Source organism: Vombatus ursinus, unplaced genomic scaffold (genome assembly GCF_900497805.2).
Source record: "Vombatus ursinus unplaced genomic scaffold, bare-nosed wombat genome assembly UNPS02009205.1, whole genome shotgun sequence".
Lineage (NCBI taxonomy): Eukaryota > Metazoa > Chordata > Mammalia > Diprotodontia > Vombatidae > Vombatus > Vombatus ursinus.
The window spans coordinates 34208749-34224586 of record NW_020948983.1 but is presented as its reverse complement, the minus strand read 5'-3'; the positions used below and the strand labels follow the sequence as shown (position 1 = coordinate 34224586).

The 15838-nt window shown below is 41.3% G+C and overlaps 1 pseudogene; it reads left to right on the top strand.

Annotated features, from left to right (window-relative positions):
- Positions 1-4923: 4923 nt before the first annotated feature.
- Positions 4924-5455, top strand: LOC114035827 (annotated as a pseudogene).
- Positions 5456-15838: the final 10383 nt, after the last annotated feature.

Here is a 15838-nt window from a genome sequence, read left to right as displayed (position 1 = left end):
GGAGCTTTATAAATTATGGTTATTATTATATTGATGTGACATGCAGCTGATGCCAATGTGGCTGTTTGGGACTATAGAAAACAGCTCTCATCAAAGAAACCTTACCCTTCTATTATCCACATTAACAACACAATAGAACCCTCGGCAAAAAGATCCTTCCCTGAATTCTTTGTGATATCTTAGCTCTTCTTCTATCGTGTTCCCAGAAGCTTTGACAGTATTGGGAATGGCAGCTAGCAAAGAGATGACATTTTTCACTTTTATTACAACTATACCATCATTATACTTTCTTTCAAGCATAAACAACACCTTGAGTCTTAGGGTCTTCTAATTGAATTAAACCATTTTGAAGACAGTTAACTGAGCACTCATGGGGTGAATGTGCTATGAAGTAGAGAGCACACAAAACAATAATAATACTTTATATTTAAAAAATGCTTTAGGGCTCACAAGACAATTTTCATATATATTATCTCACTGACTCTCACATTAATTCTGTGAAATGAAGCTAGGCAGGGAATTATTGTCCCCACTTTATAGATGAGAGGACTGAAGGAAGTTGACTTGCCCAAGGTCAAATAGCTATGAAGTGGGAAAGACAAGGTTAAAAAGCCAATTCTGGCTTATTGTTCAATGAGTTCACTTCCCCTTATAAAATGCTAGGGGCAGCTAGATGGCACCAGTGAATAGAATGAATTCTAGTGAATAAACACCAGCCCTGGAGTCAGGAGGACCTGAGTTCAAATCCAACCTCAGACACTTAGTAGCTATGTGACCCTGGGCAAGTCACTTAATCCTGATTGCCTCAATAAAAAAGAATTAAAGGTGCAGAACACACAACAAACCTTTTAAAAATGTATCTCTGGTGATCAGACCCTAGATTTAAAGTTATGAGTTACAGGGTCCTATAGTCTAACCCCAACATTTTGCAGATGAGAAAACTGAGTCCCAGAAAGGTAGTGTCTTACTCAACATCATTCAGAAAATAGACAGCAGCACTGGGATGTAAGTCCAAGTCCTCTGACTCCAAATTCAGGGTATTTTCCATAATACCACAAAGCCCCTTGGACCACATCCCTTGCCTATGGAAACAAGGACTAGATAGGACAATTCAGAAACTTAGTTGTTTGACACAAGATATTTTTCATATATTTCATTTCTACTTCTGCTTCACAGGATGGTAGAAATGCTCTGGGTGATTGGGACCTGGTGCATATCCACGCTCCATACTTATTGAGAAGAGTTTTGGCAGAACAGAAGCTATGGGTGTGATCCCAGGAAAGAGAAAGATGACAGGAATCATCCAGTTCAGACCTACAGAATTATAAGCATAATTTCATTCACTCTAAAAAGAATCTCTCTCTCTCCCCTTCACTTTCTTTCTCTCTCTCTCTCTCTCTCTTTTTCTCTCTTTCTGTCTCTCTCTGTGTGTCTCTGTCTCTCTTTTTCTGTTTCTGTCTCTCTCAACAAACAGGTAAAGGACATAGAAGAGGAAAGAATTAGGTTAAAGGCAGAGCTTTAAGGGAAGCTGACAAAAATTAGAGTAACCTTAGAGGGGGAGCCAGCAGGGTTTTTAATAGATGTCGATGAAAAGATCAAGGAGTCCCTGGTTATTTCTTCACTGCTTTGGAATGTGAACTGTTACCATCAAGCCACTCTCTGGATACCTGACTCATTAGCACCTCCACAGTACTACAGGGCCTTTTAAAAACTGTTTCCACAGCTTAAATTACTCTCACTCCTCTCTGCCAATTCAAATCTTTCATGTCTGCCCTGTTCCACGAAACCTTCTCTAACCCTTTTCCAAAATGATTATTCTCCCCTCTGAAGTCTTCCAGCACTTATACTATATGTACCCAAGGCCTGCCTTCAGTAAAATTTGTTAAATCGGTAAAATTTTATTTAGTATCCTCATTTTCTTTCTCTTCCTCAAATTGGCACCTAGTGCCTCCATGGTGTTCCCTGGCTACCCATAAGCCCCTCACTGTAGCACCCCACCCTTTGGGCAAATCCCCATGTTCTGAGCATTTCTCTATCACCATCTCCCTCAAAATTTGCCTGTCGTATATGTCACTATATTTTTGAATGAATGAAAAGATACTTATTAAGCACTTATTATGTGGCAGTCACTATGCTAAAATACAGATACAAGCGAGCAAAACAGTCCCTACCACCAAGAGTTTACATTACAAGGAAGACAATATATAAAAATAGATAATATTTTATATATTCATATATAATATATTTATACAATGTATAAAAGGGAGCTAGAAAGGGGGTGGGCAGCTGGTGGCACAGTGGATAAGAGGGCTGGGCAAGACCTGAGTTTAAATTTGACCTCAGTCACTTAACCTTATTTGCCTCAGTTTTCTTATCTGTAAAATGAACTGAAGAAGGAAATGGCAAATGTACTCCAGTATCTTTGCCAAGAAAACCCCAAATAGGGTCACAAAGATTTGGACACAACTGAACAACAACAACGACAACAAAGGAAAGGGATAGGATACCACAGGAGAGTATAGCTTGAGAATAATAAGGAAGCGTCATGGAAACCCAGTTCTGCGCAGAATTAAACAAAGGCCCACCCATCAGATCCCTCAGTTCAGAGCCATAGTCTTCATTCCATAGAGGTGCAGGGAGTGGTTTGAGGAGACTGTTCAGAATGTAGGCCCATGGTGAGGCAGTAGCCAGAAAGTGATGTGGTGGCTTAGTTCTAGACAAGTTTGTAATATAAGCTGATTGTCTAGTCACTGTCAGCTATAAACCAAACTGGCAAACAGGGCTTACCTCAAGGTAGGAAATTTAAAGGAGCATTTCCAGCATCTGTACTCCTCCCATTAAAAAGGTGGGAGCAGAGTCTATTGGGATGGGAAAGTAGGAATGCCATAGTAGTTATAAGAATAGGGTTGGAAACCTCACAAATCCTGCTCAGTCCCTTCTGGTTCCCTCACTGAAGAAGTAGAAAAGATAGAGGCCATGGCTAGGGCTGGCTGACAGAACCACGTTCCAGGTAAAGAAAGGTAGGCCTAAACCTGGCCTAGCAAGACGGTCTCCTCAGTTCCATCTGAAGTAACCTTTCAAGGGCTGCCTCACAGCACCTGCAACCTGAGGAGTCAGGGAGCACACCCCTCTGGAAGCCTGGGGACTGGGAGTAGCCCTAGACTAGGGAAGTGCCCTAGTCCCATCCCCACCTTTGATCAGCAGCCCATAAAGAAGGAGAAAAAGCAATACCTCAGTTCATGCTGGAGCGCTATGCCTTCTTGGGAATGCCTCTACCTACCCCACATCCTGGAAGCCTTTTCTTTACATCTGAGTTTTGCCCTATTTCACTTCTCAAAATATCCTGTCGATGGACTAGTACAAGAGGAAACTGGCTAAGATCTGCTTGGGGCCAAGATGTACTGGAAGACCCGAAGGCCCTCCCCACCGTGATGAATCAGAGATAATCTAGAGATTGTCGCTCTGAAAGGGCCAGTGTCCCCAAGGGCAGTCAAATTTCAATAACCTGGCTGCACTGGGAGACAAGAGGCCTGGGTCCAGTGTCTGTTCTAACACTAGCTCTGGACTTCTGTTTCCTCTTCTCTAAAATGAGGCATTAAGTCCCTTCTAGCTCCAACAATCTTTGAATCTATTAGATTTGGGCTCCATTTGACTCAGACTCAGTCCAGCCTCAATTACAAAGTTGGCTAAGCTTTCCTATTAGGCAAGACATTTCCCCTCTCTGGGAAATGTAAAGTGTAGGAGTTGTACTAAATGATCCCTACAGTCCTTTCAAGCTCTAACATCATACTCTGAAGCTTTCTGAAGGGGTTGGCATCAAGGTTTTTTTTATTTCCAAACCTCTCCCCAAAGACATCAGTTCATCATTCCACCCCTACCCTCATCCCCAGTAACAACAACAATAATAATAACTAATATTTATATAGTGTTTACTATGTGCCAGTGTGTTACTAAAGTGCTAAAGCACTTTATAAACAGTATTTCACTTTGCTCCTCACAACAGTACTGGGAGGTAGTTGCTATTATTACCCCATTTTGCAGATGAGGAATCTGAGGCAAACAGAGCTTAAGTGACTTGCCCATAGTCATGTGTGACTATGGGCAAGTCACTTAAGCTCTGTTTCCAGTATCCAGGAATGGATTTGAACTCAGGTCTTCCTGATTCCAGGCCTGGCAGGCTATAGTAATCAGACTTCTTAGATGACAGGGGTAAAGAAACAACTGACCTTAACTTGCAGTTATTAAGAATAATTAGTTAAAATCAGAAGCTCCTAACTCTCCTGCTTTCTGAAGCCAGTCTCCCAGCTTCCTTCCCTAACACCCACCTACTGAAGGAGCCTTCCATACCCTAGATACAGTTTGTTAGGTTTGTCTCAAGTGCAAAAATTCCTAGCTGTGGTTCTGGTCCCTGAGTTATTAATGACTAATAACAAGACCATGCCCCTGAGAGAGGGAGGATATGGATATAGGATATATATGGAGAGAGATAAATATGGAGAGAGAGATATATAGAAAGAGATATATATATGGAGATACATATATGTGGTGATATATATGGAGATACATATATGTGGTGATATATATGGAAATATATACCTATATATGAAGAGAGATCTATATGGAGATATAGACATAGATATATGGAGATATATAAATAAGGATATATAGATATAGATAAACAGAGGAATCTTTAAGAACCCAGATCTCTAATGGGAGAATTTCAGAAGCAAGATCAGCTAATGAGAAGCGATATTTGGGTAGGGATTGCTTTTTCAGAATCCACAAATCACAACACTCAGGCAAATCCCTGTTCTGCATCGATTATGTTTGTTACTTTGTTCTCACATTTCGTACACGAGCAATTGGTGGCTCATGAGCTTTGGACTTAAGAGTCAAGAAGGCTCTTTGCAGCTCGAACAGACCATGGGGATCTCCTGGGACAATTGGCACAAGAGCCACAAGACCGGGGGCAAGCATAAGCCCTACCACAAGAAGCGCAAGTATGAACTGGGCTGCCCACCTGCCAACACCAAGATCGGCCCTCTCTGCATCGACACCGTGCGAGTCCGAGGAGGGGACAAAAAATACTGGGCACTGAGGCTGGATGTGGGCAACTTCTCCTGGGGCTCCGAGTGCTGTCCCCGCAAAACAAGGATTATTGATGTGGTCTATCACGCATCCAACAATGAGCTGGTCCGGACCAAGACGCTGGTGAAGAATTGCCTCGTGCTCATCGATAGCACCCCATACCGCCAGTGCTACGAGTCCCACTATGCCCGGCGCTTGGGCCGGAAGAAGGGAGAGAAATTGACTCCTGAGGAGGAAGAGATTTTAAATAAAAAGTGGTCAAAGAAGATCCAGAAGAAATATGAGGAACGGAAGAAGAATGCCAAGATCAGCTCACTTCTGGAGGAACAGTTCCAGCAGGGCAAGCTACTTGCCTGCATCCCGTAGAGGCCAGACCAGTGTGGCCGAGCAGATGGCTACGTGCTCGAGGGCAAAAAACTTGAGTTCTACCTGAGAAAGATCAAAGCCCAAAAGGGCAAATAAACCCTAACTTGGACATTCTCTAATGGAATAAATCCCCAGATTGTTTGCCCTTTAAAAAAAAAAAGAGTCAAGAAGACCTGAGTTAGAATCCTGCCTCAAACATTTCGTAGCTCTGTGACCCTGGAAAGTCACTTAGCCTCTCTCCGCTTGTTTTCTCATCATTAAATAGGGTTGATAATAACTACTGCTTCACAGGGTTGTTGTGAGGATCAAATCTAATAACATATGAAAAGTGCTTAGCAAACAAGAGCACTATATAAACGCTGGGTGTTATTATTAATATCATGAAAGAAATGGACTACACATTAGATCATAGTCTCCTAGTCTCTTTGGAGGTAAAAGGACCTGAAAATTGGAGTTCTGGATTTGGCTTTACCAGCCACTTTAACCAGCTGGTTAGCTATGTAACCTCAGGCAAGCCATTTGCTCTCTCTCAATCAGCAAAGACTAAATGCTCTGTCTCTGTGCAGGTAAAGACTAGAAAGGAGGGGTGTGGAACCTGTGGCCTCGAGGCCACACGTGGACTTCTAGGTCTTTGAGTGCAGCCTTTTGACTGAGTCCAAGTTTTACAGAACAAATCCTTTTATTAAGGAGATTTGTTCTGTGAAGTTTGGATTCAGTCAAAGGGCCGCACTTGAGGACATAGAGAGCCACATGTGGCCTGGACGCTGCAGATTTTTCACCCCGGTGACACTAGATGATCTCTCAGTTCCCTTCCCACTAAAACACTCAGTAATTTTGTGGTGTTGACAAATCACTTAACCTTTCTGGGCCTCAGTATCCTCATCTATAGTAATACCCACCTTATGTTTTCAAACAGCTGTTGCAAAGAACAAATGAAATTATAAGACCGCTTTGAAAAAGTTCAGTGCTACAAACAGAAGCTGTTATGTATGTATGTACAGTTTGTTATGTATGTACAATTTACAGTTTACAACTGTAAACTCCTCAGCAGTCAAACCTGGGTCACCAACTTTTCATTATCCTTTTCATTACTAGGTGTAAAGTAATTCAGTTCTAACTTATTCAATTGGGATTCACATTTCATCTCTTTTCTTAGCACTGGGCCCTTATGCATAGCAGGTATTTAAGGCTTTTTGAATCAAATTGAATTAAAAGAATTGAGTCACTTAAAACTGAACTCAGTGCTGTCCTGACTGCTTCTCTTCTCACTTGTCTGACCACTCCTCAGTTTCCTTTGTTAGATTTTGATCCAGGTCATTACTCCTAAAGGTGGATATCCCTTAGGTCTATGTCCTGGACCATCTTCTCTTCTCTATTTAACTTGGTGATCTCATCACTTCCATGGCTTCCATTCTCATCTCTCTACTTATAGTTCTGAAATCTACTTATCCAGCCCTAACCTCTCTCTTAACCTCCAGACTTTCATTACCAACTGCCTTTTAGACATCTTAAATTCAACATGACTATAACTGTTTCTCTCCTCAAATCCTCTCATCTTCCTAACTTCCCTATCACTGTTGAGGGTAGCACCATCCTCCCAGGCACCCAGGCTCACAAACTAAGTGTCATCCTCTTCTTCTCACTTTTCCTCATTCCCCTTATACAACCAGTAGTCGATTTGCCTTTAAATTATCTCTCAAATACTCTTCCTTCTCTCCTATGGCATTGCTACCACCCTTGTGAAGACCCTCATCAGCTCATTCCTAGATTATTGCAATAGCCTGCTGGTTGGTCTGCCTATCACGTCTCTCTCTCTGCTCCAGCCCATCTTCCACCTACAGCTGTTGATCCTAAAGCACAGGTGTGATTATGTCACCCCCAATCAATAATTTGCAGTGGCTCCCTATCACCTCCAGAATCAAATATGAAATCCTCTGTCGGCATCGAAAGACCTTCACAACCTGGATTCTTCCTAACTTTTTAGTCTTCTTACACCTTATTCTCTCCCATATATTGTGAGATCTGGCCTCTTTGCTGTTCCTCAACCAAGACACTTCATCTCTTGATTGTGTATTTTCAGTAACTATCCCCCGTGACTCTAAAATGCTATTATCCTACAATCTAATAAATACTCATGAACTGCACAAAATTGATACCACTGCTCTTGTATATCAGTAAATCCTTTCTCCAGCAGATGGCAGCAAATGAACTTAGTCTTGGGAAAAAATCCAGTTTATCCATTTCAACATGTTGATTATATTTTAACTGAGTCAAAGCTTCGCCATTTTGGCATACATTCTAAAACATAGCTCTGAGAATTCACTTCACAGTTGTCACCGTTGAACTGAAGAAGATGAAGCTATCTCCATAACAGAGTAGAAAGAGACTAGATTGGGAGTCAGAGGACTTGAGTTCAAATCCCAACACTACATTTTTTTTCTATGTGACCTTGAGTAAATCACGAAACTATGCTGGGCCTCAGTTTCATCTGAAAAAATGAGGACTTTTGGACTATATGATTTCTGAAGTCTCTTCCAGCCAAATCTTACCATTAATTTGTTTTTATGTTCATGAAAGTTTTAGTCTCTAGCAAAAATCATATACCTTTCCAAAATCACAAAAAAATTGACAGCTATAGCTGTATCAAGATAATTCATTGTAATAAAACTATGGGCCCCCATTACTGTATAAACGAAACTTACAAGCTTTCCTTGGCAACTCAGCTACCATTGCATTTCCTTCTGTGACCTATTTAGTTCTTCTTCAAACCTTTTGATCCAGGACAAAGTGCCAGCCTCAGAATGCTTGTTTTTGCTGCCATTTCTATTACCACACCTAAGTACATGTGAAGTTCCTTCTTAAAGGACGTCTTAGGAAAGCAGCCTCACATCCTTTTCTCTCTCAAGTCCTTCCTCATCAGTAACATAATAACTGAGACACACCCTCTAATGAGTTATTTTTTATATAGAAACTACTAGAGGTATGATTTATCAGAGTAAAAAATATATATATTTATATATGTGAGTAATGCAAAGGCATATACAGGCAAAAAAAGACCCTTCCTAGGAGAAATCCCAGTTCCATTTCCCTGAATTAATGGGGCCTTACTAATAACTGCATCCCCAAACACAGACTTTCTGCATCGAAAGGGACCTCAGAGGCCATCTAGACCAAACTATCCCTTCTTCAACCTATCAGCCAACTGGCCACTGAGCCTTTCCTTGGAGCCATCTTGCCTCTCAAGATTGCCCAAGATTGCCTCAAGATTGGGGCAAGTTCTCATTGTTAGGAAGTTTTTCCTTTGATGGAGCCTAAGTTTGCCTCTCTGCGTCTTCCCCATTATATGTTAGCAGTCCACACTTTGACTCCTGAGTGTGTCTAAGCCTTTTCACTGCCTTCAACATAACCAGAATTCCTTCTGCCCAATATAATCCTTCAGTGCTCACAGAGAAAGAAAGCAAATGCCTCCCTGCTTTGGATTAATGAAGCATTTAAGATACTGCCAGTCTCCAAAAGCACAAGAAAAACTAAATACTATTGTTCTGCATGTTGGCATATGCCTGACACATAGCCCATCGAAGGGGAATTCCTGTTAACACTCACTGAAGCCACAGAGTCCCTCCTGAAAGTTTCCTTGGCCCTGGGCTATGGCTCGGGTCACACAGAGGGACTTGAAAGAAAGCAACAAGCTTTTGGTCCAAAAGGGTGAGGAGACAAACTGAGTCATAACAGTCTGGGTTTCCTAAAGGCATAGGCAGATTCATGATTCACCTCTGTAAAAGTTCTGCCCCTCGAGTCCAAGCCACGTCCTCAGTAAGTGCCAAAATCTTCCATTCAGGAGTTTCATAGCTCAGCGCTGTGTTCAGAAACGCCAGTACACATTAGAAGGTCTTTGATCTCCAGCCCTGCCCAAGCTCTCAGACTGCTGAGAAGTGTGCTTTTATGATCCCTGAAAGCAGGAAGCTCTAGATCCCCCAAGTTCTGTTTCCTCTCTGCCTTACTCAGTAAAGTCCATTGGCTCCCTCTCACTTACAGGATAAAACAAAAAATCATCACTTTGACATTCAAAGCCTTTCCTAGACTGCCCCCCACCACCACCTTTTCAGTCTTCTTCCACCTTACACATCCCCCCCACATATTTTGTGATCCAGGGACACCGGCCTTCTGACTGTTCCTCAAACCAGACACCCCCATCTCCCAACTCCAGGCATTTCTATTGGCTGCCCCCACGCCTGGAATGCTGGCCTTCCTCATTTCCACCTCCTGGCTTCCCTGGATTCTTCAAGTCCCAGCTTAAATCCTACCTTCCACAGGAAGCCTTTCCGGATCCCTCTTAATTCCCTATGGGGATTATTTAAAATTTATCCTGTGTAAAGCTTGTTTGTACTTTGTTGTTAGCCTATGGTTATCTCCTCATTAGACTGTGAGCTCCTTGAGGGCAGGGTGTGTCTTTCAAACTTTCTTTGTATACCCAGTGCTTAGCATAGTGCCTGACACTACTAGGCGCTTAATAAATATTTATTGACTGACTACTTGATCTTCACTGCCCCTAGCTAGCTGAAAGGCTTGGATAAGATTATCTGAGTTCAAATCCTGTCACAATGCCTACATGTCCTTGGGCAAGTCTCCTAAACTCAGCCTTAGATTCTTCATCTATAAAATGAGAAAATTGTGCTCAATGACTTCTAAAGTCCCTTTCAGTTCAAAATCTATGATCCTATGACCTCTGCCCTCTGTGATCTCACCATACCCAGAGGTCAAATGGACTTGAATGTACAGTGGTATAAGCCATAGCTAAAAGAAGCAAAACAAGTAAAAGACATTCATCTTAAAGACTGATTTAGCTTTCCAACCTTAGACCCAGTTACTAGTGAACAGGAGATCCCATAATATAACTCTTAAGAGAACTGTGGTTTTCTAGGGCACACCCACATTAGGGGTATGTATTTGAGAACAATTCATCCACTTTGTACACAATTGGAGTAGATCAAGTACAGTATACAACCAAATCCTATTGCCAAGGGTCATGGACAAACAACCCAAGAGGTTAACAGCACCCACGTGCATTCACACTCCCCTTTAAGCAAAAATACCTTATATTCTTATAAACTTGGAGGAAATGGCTCTAAGCAAAGGATAGTTATGAGTCAGTCTCTGACTGTAATCAAGGGCTTGTCTCCCTGAATGGAGCCAGAGAACTAATTGCAGTCAAGCCATTGATGATGAATTGGCACTGTCTTTTACAATGTTTTATGTGAATCTATCAGTGTAAAACAGGTCTCTACGAGTTTGGTGGAGCTCAACATCTCAAAGAATAGGAGCAGATTAACCCAAATTCCATCTGGCCATCTGAATTGATATGGGATCACAGGACCACAGGTTTAGAGCTAAAAGACCTGGGTTCAAGTCTCACATCTGCAACACCCTAGCTTTGGGACCCTAGTGAAATAATTTATCCTCTAAGTGCTACAGTCATTTCTCTAAGATAATCAATTGCAGAACAATTGCAGTTCTGTAATGGTAGAGTGAGCTCCCTCACTGAGAGTTCCCCATACCAATGGAATCACAGGTCTGACCAAAATTATTTGGGGGTGGTTGTACATGGGCAAGTAATCAGTAATTCTGGTATCAACAGCAAGCACCACAGGTCTACCACCATGATACTAGAGATAGACACTGAGAAGGACAGAGACAGAGACATCTATCTATCTAGATACATAGAGATTGAGAGAGATTCCATTTTCCTATTTGAACTGAGACAACTCCACCTCACCCCATCCACAATGTATCTGAGACAGACAGACAGAGATAGAGAGATAAAAATGGGTAGACAGTTCAATTAGATAGATAGATAAATCAGCCTGAGGATACATACACACATATATGATACAATTTGTGTGTGTGTGTGTGTGTGTGTGTGTGTGTGTGTGTGTGTATGTGTGTACTGGGGGAAGGGTGGAAGGGAGTGGTATTCTTAAGCTATGCTATCTGATCCTTACCCTGCTCCTGTACTTCGGACCTGTTATCTTAGATGTTTCCTGGGTTTCTCCCTTGATTTCTCTGTCTCAGCTCTCCTTTCTCAGTTGTTTTTTTTCTACCACATAACTTCTTATTTTGGGCAATTCTATCACTCTGCTCCCAGCTATCACTGATCTCTGACTTCTCCAGCCTGCTCCTTCTCCAGGCCAAATGTTCTCATGCATCTTTACAGCTTCTCATCACATCTTCACAATACACATTTGCATTTTCAGAATAACTCCAGTGGTTTCTAGTGTTTTTAATATATACCAAACTCCATTTTCCTATTTGAACCAAGACAACTCCAGCCCCACCCCAATCTGCAATGTCTCTTCAAATTTATGATCTTTCGGGAGGAGGGATTATTCTTTTACTTCATCCTTGGATCTATCCAGCTGAGGCTAGGTAATTGAATGATGAAACCACCTAATAAATAATACGTATAATTATCTTGCACTGCATAGTTTACAAAGCATTTTCTCATACAATATCTCAATTTGTCTTCACAACAACCTTATAACGTAGTCAGGGTATGAATTATTATTCTCATTTTATAAATTAGGAAAGGAAGCCTAAGAGAAGTAATGTAATTTACCCAAGGTTACACCCCCCTAGAAACTAGACCCCAGGTCTCCTGATTGGGAGTGTTATGCTCTTTCTCTTCCCCCATCCAGACTCAAACAAACTAGGAAGTCTTGCTGTGACTCACTCATTTGCATTTTCACAAACTCTATAAGGAAGAAAATAAGTCTTGCTGACCTTGTACAAAATATGAGATGGCTTTTTTTTTTTTACAACTTTTATTTTTCCTGTTTGGCCAGAAATATCAGAGGGTCAGGGTCCAAGGCAAAAGAAACTCTGACCCAGTCCTACAGGCAAGAATCTTCCCTAGGGTCCTTGGCCTTGGCATATAAAATTAGTTTGTAATATAAATACGGACAGACATTTTCTGCACGGAACCTCCAATAGAGCTCTGCTTCTACAGAGAAGCAACATGACTTCAGTGCCAAAGAGTGTTTAAAATATGTGGCCTTCCTCCTTCCCTCCCTGCAAAGGTATGGGCAGGACAGAGAGTTCCCTGTCTTGGTACCAGCAGCTGGGTGATACAGTGGATAGAACACTGGGCATGTAGTCAAGAAGACCTGAGTTCAAATATAGCCCCAGATACCCACTGGCTGTGTGACTCTGGGCAAGTCACTTAACCCCTATCTGCCTCACTTTCCTCTCCTGTAAAATGGGGATAATAAGAGCACCTACCTCCACAGGGCTGTTTTGAGGATCAAATGAGATATTTGTAAAGTGTTTAATATAATGTCTGGCACATAGTAGGTACTACACAAATGCTTATTCCCTTTCCTTCCTTTTGAACATGTAATTTACGAATTATCTACATTGGGAGAACAGGGGAAAGATGGACACTGTAGAGAAGAAGCTACATTTGACTACCTAAAACCCTTCTACTCTCCTCCAAAAATCTTTTTCTAGTTCAAGGTCACACCACTTTCAAAACTAGAACCCAGATCTGTGGTTCAAGGTGAAAAGTTTCAGGACAAGGGCTCAACCTGGTATTGAAGAGTGGAAACTAAAATACATTAGCCAGAAGGACTACAAAGGTCAAGGTCAAACTAAAAGTGCCAGGGGGCCCCTCCTATACCATATCTCTCTGCCAGCTGTCAGCTAGCTTCATTTTTAATGAATTATATAGTAAGTTGGAACTAAATGCAATTAACTATGTTACTTTTCTTCTATATTCCATCAAACACTTTAAAATGCCTGACTTTTTTTTTTGGTAGATGTCTGGAACATATTGAGGTGTTGGTATATGTCCCAAAAATTCATTTGTAAGTTGGTATTTGGAGCTCTGAACACATTTTCCCATAGAAACGGTTTCCCATAGAAACTAAAGATGGTTAGGTTACCCGACCACAGGAATTTATTTTTAATGAGTGGTATAATAACAGAATTAATTAAGTACCAACTATATGCAAGGCACGGGAGATACAAAGATAAAAATGACATAGTACCTGATGTTGAAGGGCTTAATCGACCTGATCCAACTGACAAGTCCCTCTACCACTGACAACATCATTTCATTAAGCAATACCTTTATAAAAGAAGGCACCTCTCTTAGGTGTTCAAAATTCAATAAAATTCAGCAAGTGCTTATCAAGTTCCTACTATATGTAAAACATTGTTCTAGGAACTGAAAAACATTTTTCAAGGTGAATAGGAGAGAGCACTAGGCCTGGAGTCAGGAAGGCCTGAGTTCAAAGCTGTCCTCAGACACTTACTAGCTGTGTGACCCTGGTAAAGTCGCTTAACCCTGTTTGCCTCAGTTTCCTCATCTGTAAAATGAGCTGGAGAAGATGTTATACCACTCCATTATCTTTGCCAAGAAAATCCTAAATGGGGTCACAAAGAGTTGGGACATGACTGCAACAACTGAACAACAATGATAAAAAAGTATTAAGGTACCAAGTACAGCTTTTTTTCTGTAAGACACATGTGTATGATCTGTAAATTACATATTCAAAAGTTAGAGACTTCTTGGCAGCTACCACAAGGAATGAATGAATGAATGAACAATGAACTTAACTTTGTTAAGTACTTAAGATATGCCAAGGACTGGCCTTAGACCTGAAAATAAAGATAAAAATCAAGACAGCCTCTGCTTTCAAGGAGTCCCATTCAACAATGGAGACAACTCCTATAAGGGTGAACAAGAGCCACTCTGTCTTGGCCCATGCCTTGAAGACTGCACAAATGCTCTCAAACAGAACATATTCTCACAGGTAAGCAAATATTTTCTTCCACCAGATATCTGGCCTCAGGCTGTTTCAGAATGATATCTCCAGGCCTCATTCCTGGATGAGGTAAGTCCTGAGAAAATACTCTTACTTTAGGTTTTTGCCATATAGCTCTCCTGGGACATTCCAGTACCCTGGCCTTCTCTGTCTTGCCCATTCTAAAAGTGCCACTTTGAAATATTCCACCAGAAACCTGTTTAGATTTAAAGCAACCCAAGGGATCATTAGCATTCAAAATAAAAAAAAAAACCCAATATTCACAATTGGAGTTTCTCCCAAACCAATCCCAACATTCATATCTATCATCTTTTTTAAGCCACTCACTCCTGGCTAGCAATATAGTGTTGTCTAATCCAGGTGTGGGGAACCTATGACCTTGAGGCCACATGTGGCCTTCTAGATCCTCAAGTGAAGTCCTTTAACTGAATCCAAACTTCAAATTTGACTTTAGTCAAAGGGCCACACTTTCAAGTTTGAATTCAGTCAAAGGGCTGCACTTAAGGACCTAGAGGGCCACATGTGGCCTCGAGGCCACAGGTTGCCCACCTCTGGCTCTTGTCTTTAAAATTATAGCACTACAAAGGGACAGAGAAACTGAAAAAACATTCTGAGGAGAGCTAAAACAATAAAGAAATACAATCATTTAGTGCCAGGCATTTGTTATGTATCTCCTTGGTTTTGTACTTCTCCAAGTTTACTGTAAAGTGATTGGGTTTCCTGAGCTATCCTCCCTACCTTCCTTTCAAAAAATACAGAAGAATGCCAACAAACACCTAGTTCTCCTGGCTTCCCTTGGGGCTATTAACTACAGCTGCAAAGCAGGTAAGGAAAGAACCAGAAGACAACTCCAGGTGATCTGCAAGGCTTCTGATAAGCTGCTACCTAATGTTTGTGATAGGGTACAACGAACTGGAGAGAGTCTGGCAAGGAAATAAAGAATCGTAGCCTTGTTTGTTTGTTTTTAAACTAACTGTGAGTCAAACACATTTTCTCCAAAGAGGCCAGCAAAAAGGAATTTGGAAAAATTAGTTTAAGAAGATTTCCCTTCAAAGGCAATGTAGGTATTGGAATAGGGTGGGAACAGATTCTAAACAAGTTGAGCTTCAATCATTTTTCTGCACTATCTCTAGAAAACGTTATGGCAGAGGTGGGGAACCTGTGGCCTTGAGGCCACATGTGGCCCTCTAGGTCCTCAAGTGCAGCCCTTTGACAGAATCCAAACTTGAAGTTTAATAAGTTTGTGTCAAAGTGCCACACTTGAGGACAAGTTTGGATTCTGTTAAAGGGCTGCAGTTGAGGACCTAGAGGGCCACATGAGGCCTCAAAGCCACAGGTTCCCCATTCCTGGTTATAGCATTTCATGACTCACTGCCATATAGCATAACTGGAAGATAGTGACAAAATCTTTTTTCTCAGGGAGGCTTGAGGTAATTAAAATCACTGTGCAAAAAATTGGCAAAGATGACATTGGAAAATATAGATAATGTAACAACAAAAAGATATCAATAAAAACATATGTTTTTTAGAAACACAATGCACTGTTTTCCAAGTGCCATCTA